Below are 24,399 nucleotides of genomic sequence, written 5' to 3' on the forward strand. Positions count from 1 at the left end.
GGATGAATCTGGCAGACATCATGCTAAGTGAAATAAACAAGTCATAGAAGATAAATACTGAATGATTGTATTTCTATAAAGAATCTAAAATAGTGAGCATCATAGAAAGGCAGAGTAAAATGCGATTTCCAGGCGGTGGGGTAGGGAAAGGAAGAATGTTGCTGTTCAATGGGTATAAAGTTTCAGGTTTATGTTTTAGAGATCTGTACAGCATGGTGCCGATAGCTAACAGTACTATATACTAAAAAGTTATTGAAAATAGATTTCATGTTAAGTAGTCTTACCATAAAAAGAAAAACAAAGCAAAACAAATAGGCAGGATGAAACTTTTTTTTTTCATTGACTGGATTTTATTCTTTAAAGGTAAGGGTCACAAAGCCAAAGACTTCAGCAGCCCGCCTTTTTGCTTGCCCTTCTAAAAGTCATTGGGTTGTCAGTAAGGACCAAAGTTCAGCAGTCATGGTTCCGTGATGGTGTGGGATCCACAACAGGTGTCAGAGGCTGGGCAGGATGGCTCACAAGGATGACGTCAGCTGCAACTCTTTCTGGTACACATCTGCGATCTTGCCCATGGGGGAGTCAATCATCCGGACGGTGTTTTTGGCAAAGAGTTTGAATTCATAATGAATTAGCTGCTCCCAAAAGCCCATGTTCGGGCGTATGATGGGATGGCAGGCTTTGGTCCAAGTGTGAGCTTCTAGGAGTGACAGGGAATGATATTTCATCAAGAAGGCCATGCACACCGAGGCGGAGCGGCTGACGCCAGGGTGGCAGTGCACCAGTGTGCGGCCTTGGCGCAGCTCTACGCTGTGGATATAATCGGCGATAATATCGAAGAAATCGCCCATGCGCATGCTGGGGGAGTCAGTCACAGGTACCTTCAGGTATAGAATGTCCTCAATAAACGTTGAAAAATTTCCGCTGACATACTGATGTCTGCTGTGATGTGATTGGAAGACAATAGGTGCCTGTTGTTAGTGGCCACGGCATTACCTACGTAGAGGGTGCTGGTCAGCTGGGAGAGCCCACGGGACCTCAAGGGCTGTGGGAGGGCCTTGGCCAGCAAGAGACGTCATAGTGGTGGTGGTGGTGGTGGTTGTGGTGGTGATGGTGGTGGTGTTGACATCGAGGCAGCAGGCTAAGTGTCTCTGGGCCGGTTTCGGGGCACCACTCCCACTGCAGTGCTGGGAAGCCTCTGGCGGGTGGACAAGTTACTGGTTATCACCCATCTGGTCCCCAAGCATCACAATTCCCTCCCTGCCTACGCCACTGGTTTCCATGGCAATGGCCGTTAGCCATGTGAAGGGCGTGGCCTCCCAGCCAGGCCTTCAGATAAACCACTCCCTGCCCCAGAGCGTCACAGTCCCCTACCACCAGCCCAGTGGTTTCCATGGCACCACAGTTTGCCACAGGAAGGACTTGGCCTCCCATCCAGGTCTTCAGAGAAACCCCAGTTCTATTCTTTTTTTTTTTCTTTTTCAGATCTATTATCTTTTAAAAAATCTTTATTGTTTAAAGTAATAGCTAAGATTTAGAAATAGCCTAAATGCCCATCAGTAGACAAATGGATAAAAAAGCTGTGGTACATTTACACCATGAAATACTATGCAGCAGTATTAAAGAAGGATCTCCTACCCTTTGATACAGTGTGGAGGGGCCTGGAGAATATTATGCTAAGCGAAATAAGCCGGTCAGAGAAAGATAAATATCACATGATCTCACTCCTTTGTGTAATCTAATGAACACCATAAACTGATAAACAAAAATAGGTCCAGAGACAGAGAAGCATTGGACAGACTGTCAAACTTCAGAGGGAAGGTGGGGAGGGTGGTAAGAGATCAACCAAAGGACTTGGAATGCATGCATATAAGCATAACTAATGGATACAGACATTAGGAAGGGTGATGGGGGGGGGGAATGGCTGGAGAGAGGTCAATGGGGGGAAAAGGAGACATATGTAATATTTTAAACAGGATGAAACTTTTAAAGGTGATGGATAGGTTACCTAGATGAGGGACTGGCTACATTGTAAACCATGGCATGAGTACCAGCAGAATCTGCAGTTGATGCTTTGGCTGTTGCCAGTGGAGCCCTGTGACTTGACAGAAGGTTTTGATCCCTCTATATTCCCAAGGATGGGTCAGGAATACTTGAGGCAGATCCACATCAAAGCCACTCAATGTCCAGATGTTGTGGTAGCTGAAATTGACCAAAGAAAGTTGAGAAGAAATCAAAGGGTGAATATTTCTCTTTCAGGATGGCAACCTGCTCCTGAAGGCTATTAGGCCATACTTCAGTGGCCACAGCAACAAGTGGCACAATTTTCAACTGTTAAACAGAGTGTGAACAAACATAGAAGTCCCTGGAAATGACAACAGTTGGATAGTAATGTGACCATGCCAAAATGTGAACATGAATAAAGCTGGAAAAAATTTTATCTGGGTGAAAGGTTATATTCTGGAGGGGCTGTTGGACCAGCTAAAATGAAAGTCCTAGAATAGATCATGTACAAATTGGTTTTCCTCCCTTGCTTCGTATTATTAGCAGAATCAATCAGTCAACAGTAACCAATGTATTGGAATATCTGAGTAACTGGTTTGGAGGAAGAGAGATTACTCCAGAATTGGGAAGATGTTTATGCTTTATTGACTTGTCTTGAAAAGCCTTTATTACCTGAGGCTCATTCACTGATTTGGCAGCTTGCAAGAATATACTCTGAAGTGAGGCTCTTAGTGAGCAGCAAAGATGATGAGAGGATTCCTGCTTTGAATTTATTAATATGCTTGGTTGGCAGGCATTTTGACCAATGTAATTTAGCTGATGAGCCATCTTGATATAGCTGATCTCTCAGGAATAGAATATACTTGTGATAAAGGCAGCCTGTCTGATGAAGCACAATGCCAATTAAACTGCAGATTGTATCATATTTTCAAAATTATGTAAGGGGTCTTCAACTTAATTTTGCAACTGAAGTTGATATGCAGAATGTAGAGTGTATGGATTTGAACATATGAAGTATCTTTGGGTAATCTCACTAATTTCTAATTAACAGTTTTCTATTACCATGTGCAAAATGGTATGATGAAATTTTACAAATATCCTTAGTGGGGCTTCATTGTTTATTTACAAAAATATACATACAACTTTATTGAAAGTGTATTCTGGTTACTAAAATCTTGTTTGATTCTCGAACAAAACAAAAGACAATAGAGAGAGGTTCTTAAATTAAAAAAAAAAAAACTAGATTGTGTTCTTAGCAACAAAATTAAGCATTTTCCATTTAAGTTCAATACTTTTATTTAAATGCTTTATTGCACAAAACTTTTGTTAATAAATTATTTTAAGTACCCTAATAGGTTGACTGATTTAATTTTTCTGTCAAATCTTCTATTCATATATAATTGATATTTCAGGTAGAAATGTTTTCTACTTTAAGTAGCAGAAGATCCTAGTAGCAATGGTTTTTCAAATAGGGGTTTATTTTTCTCACATAACAAGAAGTGTGGAGGATCTGTCTATTGGCATTGGTTCAATAACTTCATGACACCAAGATCTCTGATTCTTTTGGCCTTTCCCTCATGGTAGCAAGATGACCACTGCAGTTCAAGGATATGTGTCTATTTTCAAAACTGGAAAAGGGGAGAAGGAGGCAGAGCCTTTAACATCTGATTCTTTCTCATACAAGCAACACTTTCTCCAGAAATCCACAGCAGATTTGTGTTCATCTGTTGGCCACAAGTATATAAGATGATCACCTATAGTTCCAAAAAAGTTCAAGAAATGGAATTGTAAGCCTTTCCAGGTTTCTAGTAGAGGTGGAAAAGGAAAAAAGGGTATTGGGAATATCTATAGATTAGGGAACCAATAATTCTGCCACTAGTTACAAATAAAGCAGACATAATTTTAAAAAGTAAAGGTGATGGATATGTTTGTTAACTTGATTGTTGTGATGGTTTCATGTATGTACATATCTTCAAGCTCATCAAATTGTATGCATTAGTTATGTACAGGTTTTTTTGTGTATATCAATTATATCTCAATAAAGCTCTCAAAAATAAAATAAATAATTGCTTAAATTATATTTTTTTATCAATTAACTGGAGGCCCGGTACACAAAATTCATGCATGGGGTTGGGGAGGTCCTCTCAGCCCAGCCTGCACCCTCTCCATTCCTGGACCCCTAGGGGGATCAGGCCTAAACCAGCAGTCGGACATCCCTCTCACAATCCTGGACCACTGGCTCCTAACTGCTTACCTGCCTGCCTACCTGATCACCCCTAACTGGCCCCCCTGCCAGCTTGATCACCACTCCCTGCCCCTGCCCACGGCCTGGTTGCCCCTAACTGCTCCCACTGCTGGCCTAGTCACCCCTAACCACCTCTGCCTACTGGCCTAGTTGCCCCTCACTGCCCCCCCCCCCCCTGGCTTGGTAGCCCTTAACTAACCCCATGCCGGCCTGGTTGCCCCTAAATGCCCCCCCTGCCAGCCTGGTCACCCCTATCTTCCCTCCCCTGAAGGCCTGGTCCCCCCAACTGCCCTCCCTCCCCTTCAGGCCTGGTCACCCCCAACTGCCCTCTCCTGCCAGCCCAGTCGCCCACAACTGCCTTCCACTGCTGGCCCAGTTGCCCCAACTGCCCTCTCCTGCTGGCCTGGTCGCTTCCAACTGCCCTCCCCTATCGGCCATCTTGTGCTTGCATGGAGGTGGCCATCTTGCATGAGGGTGTGATGGTCAATTTACATATTACTGCTTTATTATATAGGATAATATATATTTCACTCTAAAATGATGTATATAAAAGAAAATATGTTTTGGGGGTTGTATATTTGTGATTTTTGACTTCTTATTCTCCTTTACATATAAAGAAAGCATGCTATTTGAAAAAAAAATACTAAGAATTTCTGGATTCTTGGAGGACGGAAGATGGTGGCGATATAGGCAGACGCGTCCCAGGTCGTGCCCCGGAGCAAATGGAATGAGCAGCTGAAACTAATAACACCCACACCGAATTGGCGAAATTGCTCAGCTGGTGAGACGGTTTGCAGCCGGGAAGAGCAGAACTCCCCTGGAAAGGTAAAAAATCCAGGGATTTGGGCAGGAAAGTTTGCCAGACCTCTGAGCCCAGAGAGTCCGAGTGAGACCGCGTGGCAGACAGCCATGTCCCTTGGGACAGGCACAGCCCCTGGCGGGGGAAAGGAGAACTTCGGGATTCCTGGCGCTGCCGGGGAAATTGAGAGCTGGGTTCTGTGATCACAGAGGACTGAGCCTAAAGGGGGCAGCCTGAAGAGCTGACCAGACCATGCAGTCCCGGTAAGAGAAGAAGCTTACAGAAACCAAGCCTTCCCCGTTTCCGCGGCTGGCGTTTGTTTGTTTGTTTGTTTTCACTGAATCCTGTTCATGGGACATTTCGGATACAGACACTCACCTGTGCTGAAGAGAGGGAGAGTGTGCGGAGGAGTGGAATCTGGGGAGAGACTGAGGAGAGAAGGGGGGCCGGGAGAGGTGGCAGCGAACTGAGTGCTGAGACACCCCTGAGCCCAGGACTGGGACAGCCATTCTCTCCTGAGAGTGAGACTCCTCCCCCCAGCCCCCAGGCAAGGAGCACAGCCACACCCAGATTCCACCCTGTACGAGATCAAGGATTAAAATAACCTGATCAGTCCCTGGGAGTTAACAGGGTCTGGCCTATAGAGGGATTTTCAATCCCCGCAACAACACAGCTCCGGTAACTAACTATTGCGCAGTCAGCTCTGGGCAGTGAACTTCCACTGGACAGAGAGGCCCTATAGCCTCAGAGGCCAACCCCAGAACACTGCCACCCAGAGGCTGACCCACAAACTGACTCTTTGCTAAACACAAAATAAGGCAGTCTGGGAAACAAATGCGGCCTGCTTTAAAATAAGGACTGTGGTTTACAACACAGAGGAACAGTGTATTGCAGGGAAACTCAACACTCTCCTGAATACCTGGCAGGTCTAAGGCGAGCCACACTGAAGAATAGAAGAACCGAAGGACCTTCACTACTGCAATTTTTTTTTTCTTTTTTCACCTTTTAACTAAGAAACCAATTTTTTTTCTTTTTTTTTCTTCTTTTTTTCTTCTTCTTTTTCCATCACCTGATTTTACCCTTTTAATTACTACCTTCTTATTTTTAACCAGTATTATTACTACTACCATTTTACCATTTTTTAAAGTGACATTTTATTTTCTCTTTATTTTATTTTGGGATTAGTGTTCTCCATTCTATTTTCATCATTATATTATTGGTTGTTTCTAGTTTGCATTCATCTCCAGGGAGCTGTTGCTGGAATTTGTTGGGATTAGTGGCTGTTCTATAGGAGTATTCTCCTCATATAAAAAGTCTCTTCCCCTCTTCCACTTCATTCTCTCTTTTCGGTCTTTTTTTTTTTCTCTTTCTTTTCTCACTTTTATTTTCCATGCTCCTTTTTCCCAATTTCATTTTTTCACTCCTTTTTTTGGTCCCTACTTTTCTTTTCCTTTTTCTCTTTCATCTTTTTCTCTTCCTTCTTCCTTATCCCCTAATTATCTTAATTCAGGTGGTCACCTTTATTTGGGGTTATTAATATCGTGAATATATTTGTGTATAGTGCCTGGTACTTGGTGCCTTGTTGTGTTGTATTTTGTGCCTTTAAATCAAAGCAGCAGATCCAAGCAACAGCAACCTCCTGAGCACAACACCCTCTGCTGAGGAACAGCAGCTGTACGTGAAACCTCGCCCTACCAGCCAGAAGAGCCACCACAGCTGTGAACAGCACCCACCAGAGGAGCTGCTTCCAACTGAAGAGCAGCTGCTACCGCAACCGCCCGAAGAGCAACCACAGACCAAGGAGTCACTGCCACCAAGGGAGCAACCACTGAATGACTCAACGTCTAGATATGTCAGTGAGATCAAACATGGGTAGACAAAGAAACCCCCAAAGGAAAGAGAAGGAGGACTCTCCAGAAAAGCAGCTAAGTAATACAGAGGCATGCAACATGACAGAAAAAGAATTCAGAATAAGGGTCCTAGAGTGCATAAATCGGATGGAGGAAAAAATCGACAACCTCTGGAAGAAGCAAGAAGAAACAGATGAAAAAATCGATAACATATGGAAGAAGCTAGAAGAAACAGATGAAAAAATCAACAACTTAAGTAAGACCCAAGAAGAAATGAAGAGTGATATAGCTGCAATGAAAAACTCCATTGAAAGTATCAACAGTAGACTAGGAGAAGCGGAGGACCGAATTAGTGAATTAGAAGACAAGGAAGCAAAACACACCCAAAATGTACTGCAAATGGAGAAAAAAATTAAAAGACAGGAGGAGAGCCTAAGGGAGCTTTGGGACAACATGAAATGAAACAACATATGAATAATAGGGGTACCAGAACAACAGAAGGATGAACAAGGATTAGAAAACCTATTAGAAGAAATAATATCAGAAAACTTCCCTGAGGTGGGGAAGAAAAAAGTCACACAAGCCCAGAGAGTACCAAACAAGGTGAACCCGAAAAGACCCACACCAAGACACATCATAATTACCATGGCAAATATTCAGGACAAAGAGAGAATCTTACAGGCTGCAAGAGAGAGACAGAAAGTTACATACAAGGGATCTCCCATGAGATTGTCAAATGATTTCTCAACAGAAACACATCAGGCCAGAAAAGAATGGACGGAAATTTACAAAGTGATGCAAACAAAGGATTGAATCCAAGAATACTCTATCCAGCAAGACTATCATTCAAACTTGAAGGGGAAATAAGAAGCTTCACAGACAAAAAAAGGCGAAGGGAGATTATCACCACCAAGCCAGCAATGCAAGGAATGCTAAAGGGAATGGTAAAAAAAGAAGAAATAAAAATCTCAGAAAGAAAACAGCCACACACAAAAATAAATGGCTACAAACAAGTACCTTTCAATAATAACTTTAAACGTAAACGGACTAAATGCTCCAAGCAAAAGACATCGAGTGGCTGAATGGATAAAAAAACATGACCCATACATCTGCTGTCTACAAGAAACCCACCTCATTAGAAGCGACTCACACAGACTGAAAGTGAAGGGATGGAAAAATATCTTTCAGGCAAGTGGAAAGGAAAAGAAAGCTGGGGTAGCAATACTTATATCGGACAAAATAGACCTCAAAGTGAAGGCCATAACAAGAGATAAGGAAGGCCACTTCATAATACTAAAGGGATCAATACAACAAGAAGATATAACCCTGGTAAACATATATGCACCCAATGCAGGAGCACCCATATACAAAAAAAACTCCTGGAAGATATCAAAGGAGAGATTGACAACAATACAATCATAGTAGGGGACTTTAATACACCACTGACAGCACTGGATAAGTCCTCTAGACAAACAATCAGCAAAGATACAGCAATTCTAAATGACTCACTAGATCAGATGGACTTAATAGACATCTTCATAACACTTCAACCCAATGCCACGGAACATACATTCTACTCAAATGCTCATAAGACATATTCAAAAATAGACCATATATTGGGTCACAAGCAAAGTATCCCCAAATTCAAGAAGATTGAAATCATAAAAAGCATCTTCGCAGACCACGATGGTATAATATTAGAAATAAACTACAATAAAAACAACCCAAAATACTCAAACACCTGGAAGCTTAATAGCATGCTATTAAATATTGATTGGGTTACCAATGAAATCAAAGAAGAAATTCAAAACATCCTGGAAACTAATGACAATGAAAACACAACAATCCAAAACCTATGGGACACAATGAAAGCAGTCCTGAGAGGGAAGTTTATAGCTCTACAGGCCTATCTCAAAAAACAAGAAAAAATGGTAGTAAATCATCTAACTCTACAACTCAAAGAATTAGAAAGAGAGCAACAAGAAAACCCCAGAGTGAGCAGAAGGAAGGAGATAATAAAGATTAGAGCAGAAATAAGTGACATAGAGACCAAAAAAACAATACAGAAAATCAATGAAACCAAAAGCTGGTTCTTTGAAAGGATAAACAAGATTGACAAACCTCTAGCCAGACTCACCAAGAAGCAAAGAGAGAGGACCCAAATACACAAAAACAGAAACGATAGGGGTGAAATAACAACAGACCCCACAGAAATACAAATGATTGTTAAAAAATACTATGGACAGCTGTACTCCAACAAACTAGACAACCTGGAAGAAATGGACAAATTCCTAGAAAAATACAACATTCCAAAACTCAATCAGGAAGAATCTAAAAATCTCAACAGGCCAATAACTATGGAAGAAATTGAAGCAGTCATCAAAAAGCTTCCATCAAAGAAAAGCCCAGGACCAGACGGCTTCACAGGGGAGTTTTACCAAACATTCAAGGAAGAAATAAAACCTATCCTCCTCAGACTACTACAAAAAATCCAAGAGGAAGGAACACTTCCAAGCTCATTCTATGAAGCCAGCATCACCCTAATACCAAAACCAGGTAAAGACAACACAATGAAAGAGAATTACAGGCCAATATCCCTCATGAACATAGATGCCAAAATCCTCAACAAAATCTTAGCAAATCGGATCCAGCAGTACATCAGAAAGATCATACACCATGACCAAGTAGGATTTATCCCAGGGATGCAAGGATGGTACAATATCCGCAAATCAATAAACGTGATACATCACATAAACAAATTGAAAGAAAAAAACCACATGGTCATATCAATTGATGCAGAAAAAGCATTTGACAAAATTCAACACCCATTTTTGATAAAAACTCTCAGCAAGGTGGGAGTAGAAGGATCATACCTCAACATAATAAAAGCCATATATGACAGGCCCACAGCCAACATCATACTCAATGGACAAAAACTAACACCATTTCCCCTAAGAACAGGAACAAGACAGGGATGCCCCCTCTCACCACTCCTGTTCAACATAGTACTGGAAGTGTTAGCCATTGCAATTCGGCAAGAAGAAGAAATAAAAGGCATCCAAATTGGAAAAGATGAAGTAAAACTGTCCTTATTTGCAGATGACATGATATTATACATACAAAACCCTAGAGACTCCATCAAAAAGCTACTAGACTTAATACATGAATTTGGCAATGTAGCAGGATACAAAATTAACCCCAAGAAATCTGAGGCATTTCTATACACCAATAGTGAACTTTCAGAAAGAGAGATTATAAAAACAACCCCGTTTACCATCACACCAAAAAAATTAAGCTACCTAGGAATAAACTTAACTAAAGAGGTAAAAGAACTCTACTCAGAAAACTACAGGACGTTGAAAAAAGATATAGAGGAAGACATAAACAGATGGAAGAACATACCGTGTTCATGGATTGGTAGAATCAACATCATTAAAATGTCCATACTACCCAAAGCAATCTATAAATTCAATGCACTTCCCATTAAAATACCAACGGCATACTTCAGAGATCTAGAACGAACTCTCCAAAAATTCATCTGGAATAAAAAAAGACCCCGAATAGCTGCAGCAATCCTGAAAAAGAACAAAGTAGTTGGGATCTCAATACCAGATATCAAGTTGTATTACAAAGCCACTGTTCTCAAAACTGCCTGGTACTGGCAGAAGAATAGGCATATAGATCAATGGAATAGAATAGAGAGCCCAGAAATCGGCCCGAACCAATATGCTCAATTAATATTTGACAAAGGAGGCAAGAACATACAATGGAGCCAAGATAGTCTCTTCAATAAATGGTGTTGGGAAAATTGGATGGATATATGCAAGAAAATGAAACTAGACCACCAACTTACACCATACACAAAAATAAACTCAAAATGGATAAAGGACTTAAATGTACGACAGGAAACCATAAAAATTCTAGAAGAATACAAAGGCAACAAAATCTCAGACATATGCGGAAGCAATTTCTTCACTGATACAGCTCCTAGGGCACTTGAAACTAAAGAGAAAATGAACAAATGGGACTACATCAAAATAAAAAGCTTCTACATAGCAAAAGAAACCATCAACAATACTACGAGAAAACCCACTGTGTGGGAAAACATATTTGCCAATGTCATATCTGATAAGGGCCTAATCTCCAAAATTTATAGGGAACTCATACAACTTAACAAAAGGAAGATAAACAATCCAATCAAAAAATGGGCGAAGGACCTAAATAGACACCTTTCAAAAGAGGACTTTCTGAAAGCCAAGAGACATATGAAAACATGCTCAAAGTCACTAATCATCTGAGAGATGCAAATCAAAACAACAATGAGGTACCATCTCACACCTGTCAGACTGGCTATCATCAACAAATCAACAAACGACAAGTGCTGGAGAGGATGTGGAGAAAAAGGAACACTTGTGCACTGCTGGTGGGAATGCAGACTGGTGCAGCCACTGTGGAGAACAGTATGGAGTTTCCTCAAAAAACTGAAAATGGAACTCCCATTTGACCCTGTGATCCCACTTCTAGGAATATATCCCAAGTAACCAGAAACACCAATCAGAAAGGATATATGCACCCCTATGTTCATAGCAGCACAATTCACCATAGCTAAGATCTGGAAACAGCCTAAGTGCCCATCAGTAGATGAATGGATTAGAAAACTGTGGTACATCTACATGATGGAATACTATGCTGCTCTAAAAAGGAAGGAACTCTTACCATTTGCAACATCATGGATGGAACTGGAGAGCATTATGCTAAGTGAAATAAGCCAGTCAATGAAGGAAAAATACCACATGATCTCACTCATTCATGGATAATAGAGACCATTATAAACTTTTGAACAATAATAGATACAGAGGCAGAGCTGCCTCAAACAGATTGTCAAACTGCAGCAGGAAGGCCGGGGAGGGTTTGGGGGCAGGAGGAAGGGGGGTAAGAGATCATCTAAAGGACTTGTATGCATGCATATAAGCATAACCAATGGACATAAGACACTGGGGGATAGGGGAGGCTAGGGGACTGTCTAGGGTTGGGGCATAAAATGGACACATATGTAATACCCTTTGTAATACTTTAAGCAATAAAAAAAAAGAATTTCTGTAATGGTAAATTATTAATTACATCTGTAGATTTAATCAATCATATTGACTTAATTAGGCAAATTAAGTCAACACTTTGTTATAGCAGTATCTCAGAATGAGTCCACATGTTCCGCTAAGATTTTGAATATATTTTTTGATGAATACAAACTGCTTAAGCTGTGAAAATGTTTAAATATTCACATAATTGAATTACTAGCTTCAGAGTTAAAACATTATTGCTTTGGAGATAATTACTTTTAATAACTTGCTATAAAGACTGAATTTTTCAACAGTCTTGTGCTCTTCTGGTGTGTATGAATTATATAATAGGGGCATATCTGGGAAAAGAAAAAAGTACATACTATACTAAACAATTTCTAAGTAAATTTTTATCTGTCTTAATTAGCAACCAGACTGCAAGTTAGTTTTTAAGTTCTAAATTGGCTGTAGAATTTTGAAGTCATGAGTCTGCCAAAGATTGTAAAAATCATCAAGTGACTTTAGAAATACAGTAGGTTGCCAATTTGTTAAAGAGCATGAGAATTTGTTAGAATTGGATTGGATTTAGAGAATTTATATATCGGGAGCTACATTTTCCCACTAATACCATAAAAACTGAGAATGATATATTTAGGTTGGCGGGGTTTCTGCCACCAGGTGCTTCTGTAATTATATATTTTAGAGTGGAAGGGAGAGATAGAAACATCAATGATGAGAGATAAACATTGATTGGCTGCCTCCTGCACACCCTACACTGGGGATCGTGTTTACAGTGCGGGCATGTGCCCTGACTGGGAATCAAACCATGACCCTCTGGTTCATAGGTTGATGCTCAACCACTGAGCCAGGAAACCAGATGCCTCTTAATGTCTGTCCCAATTATGATAGTTATAGCATTGAGTTATAAGCTGTATCCTTAATTTGGGGTAATTCATTTATTTATGTAAAGATAATTATTTTAACATTTTTTTCTTAAGTTATGAGCAGTACATTAGAGTGAATTTCAGAATTACTTTATCTGGTAAAGCATTCCTTTCAAGATAACTCACTTCTTTTATAAAATTTGAGTGTATTCTAAATGTCTTGGATAGAAATGGAATACTTAACTATAAATTTCCCCTTTTCTGTTAAAAGTCTACTTGGGAGAAAAAGAATAGAATTAGCCTAGTACTGCTCATAGATTCAATCTGGCTCTTGAATATGGTTATAGTGGGAATGAATAAAAGGAGAAAGCATGTTAGCTGAGTCCCCAGACATCCCATTTCCCATCCACACCAAGGCAAAAATGTCCTAGAGGACAAATTCTCCCACTTCCCCCCTGCACCCTGAAAAAAAAAGCATCAATGGTGAGAAGTGATGGATTGGAACTATTTGAGCCCAGAATATACCTCTAGAGGTATTGCATCTTCAGATATATTTTCAGACCTATTCCAGAAACTCACCAGGAGGAACACAAACTTGGGAATAGCTCTAGTCCTCCTTACTGAATGTAAGTTATAAACCAAGGTTTAGAAAAAACAGGGAGTGTTATTGATGATAGCACTTCTGAAAGGTGTGAGGTAATATCTCATTATGGATTTAATTTGTATTTCTCTTATGATTATTGACATAGACCATTATTTCATATGTCTATGGACCATTATCTGTATCATCTCTTTGGAAAAGTGTCTGTTCAGGTAATTTGCCCAATTTTAATTGGATTGTTTATTTCTTTTGGTGTTAGGTGGTATAAGTAAGTTCTTTATAAATTATGGATATTAACTTCTTATCAGATGTATCATTGGCAAATACGATCTCCCATTCAGCAGATTATATTTTCATTCTGTTGATGATTTTTTTGCTGTGCAAAAACATTTTAGTTCGATGTAATCCCATTTGTTTATTTTTTTCTTTTGTTTCCTTTGCCCAAGGCAAGCCTATATAATAAAAGGTAATATGCAAATTGACCATCACACTGTCTCAAGATGGTGGCACCCACAGCAGGGGCAGGGCTGGCTGCTCCACGCGCCTGCCGCCAGTGTCCCCTCAGCCCTTCCAGGGGCCTCAGGACCTCCTGCACCCCCCACTGACTGAGGCATAGGCAAGCCTTGGATGGCAGCTTCCTAGCCATCAGAGCTGGCCTGAGGCTCAGGTAACCAGGGCTGGCCAAGGCTTGCGCTGCCGGCAGTGGCAGCAGCAGAGGTGTGATGGGGGTGTTGCCTTCCCCTGATTGCTGGGTTTCCTCCTGCCCCTGATGGCTCCTAGACTGTGAGAGGGGGCAGGCCTGGGTGAGCGACCCACCCCCCTCCAGTGCATGAATTTTTATGCACCAGGCCTCTAGTATATCAGAAAAAAATATTGCTCCAAGAAAAGTCCAAAATTTTACTGCCTATGTTTTATTCTAGGATTTTTATTATTTTGAATCTAATATTAAAGTCTTTAATAAATTTTGAGTTTATTCTTGTATATGGGGCAAAGAAGTGGTTTAGTTTCATTTTTTGCACCCACCTGTCCAATTTTTCCAACAGTATGTATTGAATAGACTGTCTTTACCCCATTTAATGTTCTTTTCTCCTTTGTCAAATAATAAATTACCATAGAGGTGTGGGTTTCTGTTTTTTTCCATTGAGCTATATGTCTATTTTTATGCCAGTAGCAAACTTTTAATCCTATTACTTCTTCCTTACAAAACTTGGGTCTCCAGTTGTCCCATTGCCTAGCTTTCTTGGCAGAACAGTATATGTTGGCTTAATGCAATTCACTTTTCTTTCATTCACAAGTATAATTTTAAAAATATTTGGCCAGGTTTACAAATAGTGTCTTTGTTGCTAAATATGTCTGTATCATCATCTTTTCTTATTTTTGTTTGTATTGACATTCTTGAATAACCCATTGCATACTTTAGAACCCTTCTTTTTGAAGTGACACAAAAACCCCTACTCAGATTGACTTAAACAAAAGTGGAATTCATTGATCCATATAATAAAAGCAACAGCACCAAGGCAGAGCATAGTGTGTCTGTTCTGCTTCCCTCCTTTTTTACTCCATCTGTTGGTTCCCAGAAACAGTGTGGTCTCCACTTATAGTTACAAAAATCACATAGTACCCTATGTTGGAAAATTCTCAGAAAAAAAGACTCATATTAGCATTGGCTTTGACTATGTCACATGATCATTTATGAACCAATAACTCTGACTGGAAGATTAGGTTTCTCAAATAAATCAGGCAGATACCCAGAAACTAGACATATGTTGATAGATAGCAACGTCATGCAAAAATCAGGTGTAAGCCTAAGAGGTAGTAGTTTCCCAAGAGAAATTATGTGCTCTTTTCCATAAGAAGAGACCAGGATGCATTCTGGGTGGCAAAATCATATATTTTATATACAACTCTCATTCAAAAATGTTTTATCTCTTAACTCCCATTAAAAACCACTCTCCCTTGGTTTTCCTCCATATCCTTGGCAGTTTTTATTTTGACTTATATCTTAACTTTATAATTACTTTGTCTCACCTTTAAGCGCTGGTATTTCTTAAGTCTCTATTCTAATCACCTTTCTCACTCTGCATAGTTGTTATCCTATACTGTGTCAATGGTCTGCAATTCTATATATCTATTCTGATTCTTTTCTTGCCCCATCATCAATAGAACTGTGATATCTCTCTGAGTGTTTCTAATTGAATAATGTCAAACATCAAAAGTCCTACACTTTATAAACAGCACTCATAAACCCAGTCCCTTCTCAAACCTGTCTTCTTATATTTTCCATAATTCATCAAACAGTAACATTACTCACCTTGATGTCCATTCAAGACACCGAGGAGTCATCTCTTTGTCTTACTCTATTTCAACTCCAAGGAATTTACTAAATAGCTTATTTTTTCTGGTATTTCTTAGATCTGTCCTACTTGGCTCCTTTTTTTTGTTTTTTAAATCCTACCTTATTTCAGGTCTTTATTGAGCACTCTTTTTGACATGTGGATAATATCCAAATGCCTTAGCATAGTGTATGATCTGCACTGGCCCCAGAACACTGCTTCAGCCTCATGTTTCAGTATTATCCACCTCAAATCGCATGCTCTCTATATCATGCTGCTTGAAATCCCTTGAAAACGACCATCTTACTTCATGCTCCCATGAGTATACATGACCGCCTACTCTCTCTAATTCTCTGGCTTTCTTTTTGCCTGTTTTGCTTCACCTTAGATAATGCTTACTTATCCTTAAAGATTTAGTTCAACTTTCATGCCTTCCAAGAAGCCTTGGCAAATGCCATTGCCTCTATGTCTGGTTTAGATGCCTCTTACATGGTTTTCATACCACCCTGGGAATAGCTCCAACATTACTCTTGCCTCCAATCATCTATTTATTTGTTAATCCTTTACAAGATGATATTTCTTTGGAATAAGGAGGACTAGCACATTTCATCACTAAATATTCATCAGTAAAATAATTCAGTGATTTTTACAGGTTGTCACAACAGAGAAAATATTTCTTAAGAGTTTCCTTTTTTGCTGAATTTTTCATAGTTATAAGCTATTCACAATATTGCTACTTATTTATTATGTGTTGATACATAACATTTATATTCCTGAAGCTTCTTATTTTAACAAGCTAATTTGTGTGCTATTTTGCATATTAACATTATCAGAACATGGCACTATTTCATTTTATACATTTCCACTGAAACTATATTCTAAGTTAAATATTTTTGGAATTATATGTATCTTAAGTATTCACCTTTGCCTCATACATTCAAAGCAACCTCTTTTTCTTTATACTCCATATCATAAACATTATATATTTGCCTTCTATACATTGTCTAATGAAGCCCTTGGCATCATGTTATAAATCATTTTGTGTGTACTAGTTTTCTCATTTTATAGGTTTTTGGTATAGTATAAGGAACACTATAATTGATTGAGACTGAAGAAACCTAAATTTGTGTCCTGAATAGAACCCTAATTCTGTTTATCTTTATCTCTCCATGCCTCAGATTGTTTCTCTGTAGTACTACATTTTGATAATTCTGTATTCTGTACTCTTATGTTTTTATGATACTTTCATTTTTCTAGTGCATAAAATATTAAGCCAGATTAAAAGTTCCCATTCTCATATAGCTTACATTCTAAAAGAGAGGAAATATATAAACAAATACGTACTATATCAAAGGTGATAAATGCAGTGGTTTCCCTATATGTACAGCTGTCATTGAGTTAGGCAAGTGTTCTTTAGTCCATGAATGTCAATTTTTTTCTAGGACTAAGTGAAATAACTATTGTATTAAGGATACTCTGACCAAAAAAGCAATGTAATCTCCACTCTGGTGATAACTTGTGTGAAAATACTCATGACTCCTTTAAATTTATTTATCAAGTGTATTATCTCCCTTTGGTACTTTCAGCACATTCAGCCATTGTATTTCAGAAAAATTAAAGAGCTTCACAGTAAGCTGAAAAATTAATTATCTATTTTCCTGTGGTTTCCCTGATCTTTTAATTATTATTATGCATTATCTGAGTGGTTTGTTTATAGGTAAAAAATCTATATATATATATAAAAGGCTAATGTGCAAAGTGTCCCCTCAGGAGTTTGATTGGGTGACCAGGAGTTTGATCGCTCGCTATGATATGCACTTACCACCAGGAGGCAGCGCTGAACAAAGGAAGGCCCTGGCAGGCTGCCAGAAGGCCCCAATAGGCCCCGATTGCCGGCCAGGCCTAGGAGCCCTACCCATACATAAATTTCATACACCAGGCCTCTAGCTATACTAATAATTCATTGTATTTTATGTCTTTGGGCCAATAGTTCAGTTTCACTTTAGCTGAATCCTCTGCTCAGAGTCTCACAAAAATATAATTAAGGTATCAACTGGCCTGTGTTCCCATCTGGGACTCAGCAGCATCTTCCAGAGTTACATCGTTGTTGGCAGAATTCAGTTCCTTGCAGTTGCAGGACTGAAATCCCTCATTTGTTTTACAGGCTGTTCACTGGAAGTCACTCACCACTCTTAAAAGCCCTCACAGTTCCTTGCTAACTGGCCCTCTCAAAACCTCAGACCTTTCTTCTCCAAGGCCATTAGGAGATATTCTCTTCCTTTTCTCTGATAAAAAAAGAGTCTTAGATAGTGTAATATAACCAAATGAATTATTATATCACCATCCTTACCATATTCTACTGGATAGAAGCATGTCATAGGTTCTTCCTGACATTAAGGGATAGAGATTATACAAGGGTGTGACTCTTTGTGGGTCATCTTATTATTCTGCCTACCACAGCAGTGATAAAATTAGATTTCCCCAGATTTGTCAGTTTGTAAACAGGATGTATGTGATAGGATTTATTTATTTTGCTTTCAGAGAGGTGGTGTGTGCTTCCATGAAATCTGATGAGGTTCAGAATGATCCTTTTCTAACCTAGAGATATGTCACTATGGTGAGCCTGTTCTAGATTAGGCAAGAAAACAAGAAGATTTTCAGAAGGATATAAAGTAGAGAGGGTACCATAAAATCAGTATCAGCAAAGGCCTTGGTATTTTGAGCCCTGGGGAAGAAGTAGCCAAAGGCAAACCTGGTTATAGGTAGGCTTTATTTATGTTTTTGAGTAAGTGAATAGATGTACACATATAATCAAATGTTCTTGTTCAATAGTATTTAGGTGGACAGTTCTAAAACAAAACTGTAACCCAGTTACAGTCTCTGTGGCTGTGGGCTCCATCACTAAACCATACTTACTCCCTCTTGTCTCTATTGCTCTTCAGAGACCTGTTCTGAATGTATATTACAATTCTGAAAATATGGAGTCCTGCCCTAGATCATACACTACTATAAGAATTTTGGAAAGTTATTGACTAGAACTTAAGTGTCCCTCTATGCCTGTATTTTTCTTTGTTTTTAAGACTGTATTACTATTACTATTATATTTTATTGATTTTACAGAGAGAAAGGGAGAGGGATAGAGAAATAGAAGCATTGCTGAGAGAGAAACATTGATCAGCTGCCTCCTGTACATTCCCTACTGGGAATTGAGCCCCCAACTCAGGCATGTGCCCTGACTTGATTCAAGCCATGACCTCTTGGTTCATGGGCTAATGCTCAACCACTGAGAAATACTGGCCAGACTTATTTTATTATTGATTTTTAGAGAGAGAGGAAGAGAGAGAGGAGAGAGAGAAAGAAACATCAATGTGAGAGCAAAAATGATGAGCTGCCTCCTGCATGTGCCCTGACAGAGAATGGAACTTGCAACATTTTAGTGCGTGGGTCTCCACCCAACCAACTGAGCATCACTGGCCAGGGATATGGCTGTATCCGTCAAATATTTTTTGAGTTAAAATTGACGTATAACATTGTATTAGTTTTAGGTGTACTATGTAATGATTTGATATTTGTATATATTGAGAAATATCACCACAATACTTCTAATTAGCATCTATCACCACACATAGTTATACCATTTTTACTGGTAATGAGAATGTTTAAGATCTACTTTCTTAGAAACTTTCAGATATACAATACAGTATTATTAGCTATAGATATCATATTGTACATTATATCCCCATAACTTATAACTGGAAGCTTGTACCTTTTGACCAGTTACCCATTTCACTCACCCCCCAACCCCTGTCCCCCAGCCTCTGGTAACCACCAATCTGTACTCTGTATCTATGAGTTTGGTGGGAATTTCTGTTTGTTTTTAAATTCCACATATAAGTGAGATCATAGGGTATTTGCTTTTCTCCAACTTATTTCACTTAGCATAATGACCTCAAGGTTTATCCATGGTGTTGCAAATGTCAAGATTTCCTTCTTTCTATGGCTAAATAATTTTCTAATATTATACACTAGAGGCCCGATGCACAAAATTTGTGCAAGGGGCTCGGCCCTCGCAGCTGCGGTGGCTTACTTCGGCCCTCACAGCCTCCGCTTAGTCTGGAAGGTCACCAGGAAGAACATCTGGAAGGTTGTTTAGCTGTCTGGTCTAATTAGCATATTACACTTTTATTATTATAGAAGATATATATACCACATTTTCTTTATCTGTTCATCCATTGGGAGACACTTAATTTGCTTTGATGTATTAACTATTGTAAATAATGCTGCAATGAACATGGGAGTGCCAATATCTTTTGAGTTAGTATTTTCATATTTTTTGGATAAATTCCCAGAAGTGGGATTTCTGGATCATATGGTAGTTCTATTCTTATTCTTTTGAGGAACCTCCATACTGCACCAATTTACATCCCTACCAATAGTGTACAATAGTTCCCTTTTCTCTACATCCTTGCCAGCGCTTGTTTGTCTTTTTGATAATAGCCATTCTAACAGTGAGGTGATATCTCATTGTGGTTTTGATTTACATTTCTATGATGATTAATAATGATGAGCATCTTTTTATATATTCATTGGCCATCTGTATGTCTTCTTGGGAGAAATGTCTATTTAGATCCTCTACCTACTTTTTAATTTGATTGTTTGTGGGGTTTTTGCTATTGATATGTTTGGGTTCTTTATATATTTTGGACAATAACACATTTTTAGATATTATGCCTGTATTTTAAAATTTTTCATATTGATAAACCATATAAAATTGCCATTTTTTGTCAAAATGGGTTTTACACTGATAATTTTATAATATTCAAACTTTACGTGACTTTTAGAGTTTTGAATTCATGTTAAATGAATTCCTCTGCTACTGGACAAGCTGCAGGTCTGTGTCACTAAGTTAGCATAGAGAGGCCTCAGACCTGGTTCGTTCAAGTAACAAAATGTTTATCCCTACAACTAGGAGCTATGGTAAAGACTGATGACATCTTAGAATATATTTCGTGTGAATTGAATACTTCTATTGTGTGAATTTGATTATAAGGAAATTATGGCAGTCTAAGTTACATTATTTCAATATGTGTATGTGGGAGAAGGCACACATGTGTATGCATGAATACAGATGTATGTGTGTGCACTTATATATTCATATATTTTGTTTTAATTAAGATGTTTATGTAAGGTCTTTCCAGTAGACATAAGTAATAATCATCCTAGAACAAATATATGTTTAGAAGGAATGTATAAGAACATTTAACATATTTTCTTGAAAAGAAGCCTATAGATATGAATGAAGAAAACGTAGTGTGAAGATTTTATATTTAGTTTGTAATCAATAGCATAAATGTTTTTCTTAAATGGTTTAGAGTTGGCTGCCTCTAGAGATTAAAGGAGAATACATTAAATCATAAAAATAAAATCAGGATTAACTTGTAACTTGTAATATTTGATTATTTATACCCACTGATAATCATATGAGTAATTAATCAAGTTTGATGTGATCTATCAATTAGCAGTAGTTAAAAACCTCTTGCATAATAAGTAGGCAAACAAGCATGGATTTGAAAATCTTTGAAGCAAAAAACTCAAAATAATATGTAGTATGTTCATTTTTGGTCTTTTAAGATGAAAAGAGTTGTCTTTAATATAAAGAGAAGTTTGGAAACTTGAAAATAATTCTTTCATTCTGTGATTTTGGTTCTACATACATTTTGGTTATTTTTCCTTCTTGAATAGTACTATGTATTTTTTTTCTAATAACGTTAAAATGTATAGATGACAAAAGACTTGGAGGACTATGATAACACAGATACTACACAGTTTCCAATACTTGAATATGTGTATGAATATGTCAAGTGTTTGTAAAACTTTTACTTTGCTAAAACCTTAGGATCCAGACTAAAATAGAGGTTTGAAAGTAAAATCAGGTAGTCCTATAACTTTTAACATTTGGGCTTTGCGTCTTTAGATAATGACATGGATAAATAAGCTTGCAGTATTCAAATAATGTAGAGTAGTTAGAAAAAAACCACTTTTTCAAAATAATGGCCAAAAATTCAAACAATCATGAATCACAATGTTTGTTTGTTTTTTTAATACAAGTGATCCCAGGTATGGTTCTGAGACTAGAAATTCTCAGTGATTTTTGAGGTAAAGACGGTGAGGCACATCTTGCAATAAGTAATTCCCAGGAGTCCTGATGGACAATAGAGATTGACAGAATGAGGAAAATATGTGTTAGGATGTGAATCCATATAGTTCCTTAGAAAAGAGTAGAAGAAGAACCTCCTTTTAGATAGGTAATGCTTGCTAATGGGGAATTTACGAATCTGTTAGTAGTAACTGATGGCAGCAGGACCCCAAACTCAGTCCTGCTATTCAGAATTTTTGTTTTAAGAGAAGTCCCAAGGCAGTGCCAGAGGTCTGCATGAATTAAGATATCAGGCAAATTTACAAGACTGCAGGGTGAGTGAGCAAGTGCTCTATTATAAGGAATTAAAATTAAAGACAAAGGTCTGAATTCCTACACTTATGCTACCCATTCTCTACCATACACTGGAACAGATATGATTTTCCAACACAACATATCCATGACATGATTTTGGTGTCTACCATATTGTGATGAGATGAGTTAATATTCACAGGAATTCTCATAAAAGTAATTATTTTCCCGTACATTTTAGATAAAGAAACGGGCACTCAGATATTAAATAACCCAATGATTCAAAGTTAGTCAGTCTGAAAAGTGAGATTATAAGTTAGATTTTTCTGTTTCTCTAATACTATGGTTTTCTACTTTTTAAAACATTACATGTGACATTATTTAACATAAGGAGTCTTTTTAACAAGCTATTTAGAAATATAAACATCATCTGTGGATGATGAATACTTTATATTTTATGTTGAGAAATTTTCCTTTATTTTTAAGGGACATTTTATAGCTTTATCCCCATAGTCCGGTGAAATACCTTATATAAAACTATGTCTCATATTTTTGACACTAAAATGGGCATACACACTATTTCCTTTCAGGCTTCCATTCACATTCAGGTGAACATTATGACTATGTGTATTTTATTGATACTTTTTAAATTCAGGATTATATAAAGTAACTTTAGGCACAGATGATTTACTTATTCACATAAATTATTTTGAGTTATAAAATTAAAATTCATTGCTGCCTCTCCGGAAAGGGATGCTTAAAAATGTATTTTTTCAGTTTTCAGGCAACATATTCTCTTTGACTCTAAGACTTTAGTTTGTAAAAAATAAATTAAAAAATTTTGAGGGCCTATGCTTAGGGAATATTTTTAAATATGCTTTTATTGATTTTTAGAGATAAAGGGAGAAGAATAGAGAAATACAAACATCAATAAGAGAGAAACATTGATCGGCTGCCTCCTGTACACCCCCTACTGGAGATCAGACCCACAACCCAGGCATGTGCCCTGACTGGGAATCAAACCAGTGACCTCTTGGTTCATGGGTCAGCGCTCAAAACTGAGAAACACCAGCCAGGCTGCTTAGAGAATATTAACGAACATTTGCCCTCTTTTATTTTTTTAAATTTTATTATTATTATTTTTTCTTTATTGAATAAGGTATTACATATGTGTCCCTATCCCCCCATTGCCCCCCTACCGCCCTCTCATGCCCTCACCCCCTGGGGTCTGTGTCCATGGTTAGGCTTACTAGTATATGCACGCATCCAAGTCCTTTGGTTGATCTCTCCCCCTTACCCCCACCCTCCGCTACCTTCCCTCTGAGTTTTGACCGTCTGATCAATGCTTCTCTGTCTCTGAATCTTTTTTTATTCATCAGTTTATGTTGTTCATTATATCCCACAATGACTGAGATCATGTGATATTTATATTTCTCTGACTGGTGTATTTTGCTTAGCATAATGCTCTCCTGTTCTATCCATGCTGTTGCAAATGGCAAGAATTCCTTCTTTTTTACAACAGCATAGTATTCCATTGTGTAGATGTACGTTTCTTTTTTTTTTAAAATATATTTTATTGATTTTTCACAGAGAGGAAGGGAGAGGGATAGAGAGTCAGAAACATTGATGAGAGAGAAACATTGATCAGCCGCCTCCTGCACACCCCCCACTGGGGATGTGCCTGCAACCAAGGTACATGCCCTTGACCGGAATCGAACCTAGGACCTTTTAGTCTGTAGGCCAACGCTCTATCCACTGAGCCAAACCAGTTATGGCATAGATGTATGTTTCTTAATCCACTCATCTGCTGATGGGCACTTAAGCTGTTTCTAAATCTTAGCTATGGTAAATTATGCTGCTATGAACATAGGGGTGCATATATCCTTTCTGGTTGGTGTTTCTGGTTTATTGAGATATAGTCCTAGAAGTGGGATCACTGGGTGAAATGGGAATTCCATTTTTAGTTGTTTTTTTTTGTTTTGTTTTAATTGCTTAAAGTATTACAAAGGGTATTACATATGTGTCTTTTTTTTTCCCCGCCCTTGACTATCCCCTGGCCTCCCACACCCCCCCAGCATCCCATGTCCATTGGTTATGAATATATGCATGCATACAAGTCCTTCGGTTGATCTCTTATACCCCTCCCTCCTGCCCCCCAACCCTCCCCGGCCTTCCCGC

The 24,399-nt window shown here is 38.5% G+C and overlaps 2 pseudogenes; one reads left to right on the forward strand and one right to left on the reverse strand.

Annotated features, from left to right (window-relative positions):
* Window positions 1-515: 515 nt before the first annotated feature.
* On the reverse strand, window positions 516-1,280 carry LOC118653582 (annotated as a pseudogene).
* A 743-nt stretch (window positions 1,281-2,023) lies between these two features.
* LOC118653671 lies at window positions 2,024-2,834 on the forward strand (annotated as a pseudogene).
* The last annotated feature ends 21,565 nt before the right edge of the window (window positions 2,835-24,399 follow it).

Source organism: Myotis myotis, unplaced genomic scaffold, assembly GCF_014108235.1.
Source record: "Myotis myotis isolate mMyoMyo1 unplaced genomic scaffold, mMyoMyo1.p scaffold_m19_p_4, whole genome shotgun sequence".
NCBI classification, from domain to species: domain Eukaryota; kingdom Metazoa; phylum Chordata; class Mammalia; order Chiroptera; family Vespertilionidae; genus Myotis; species Myotis myotis.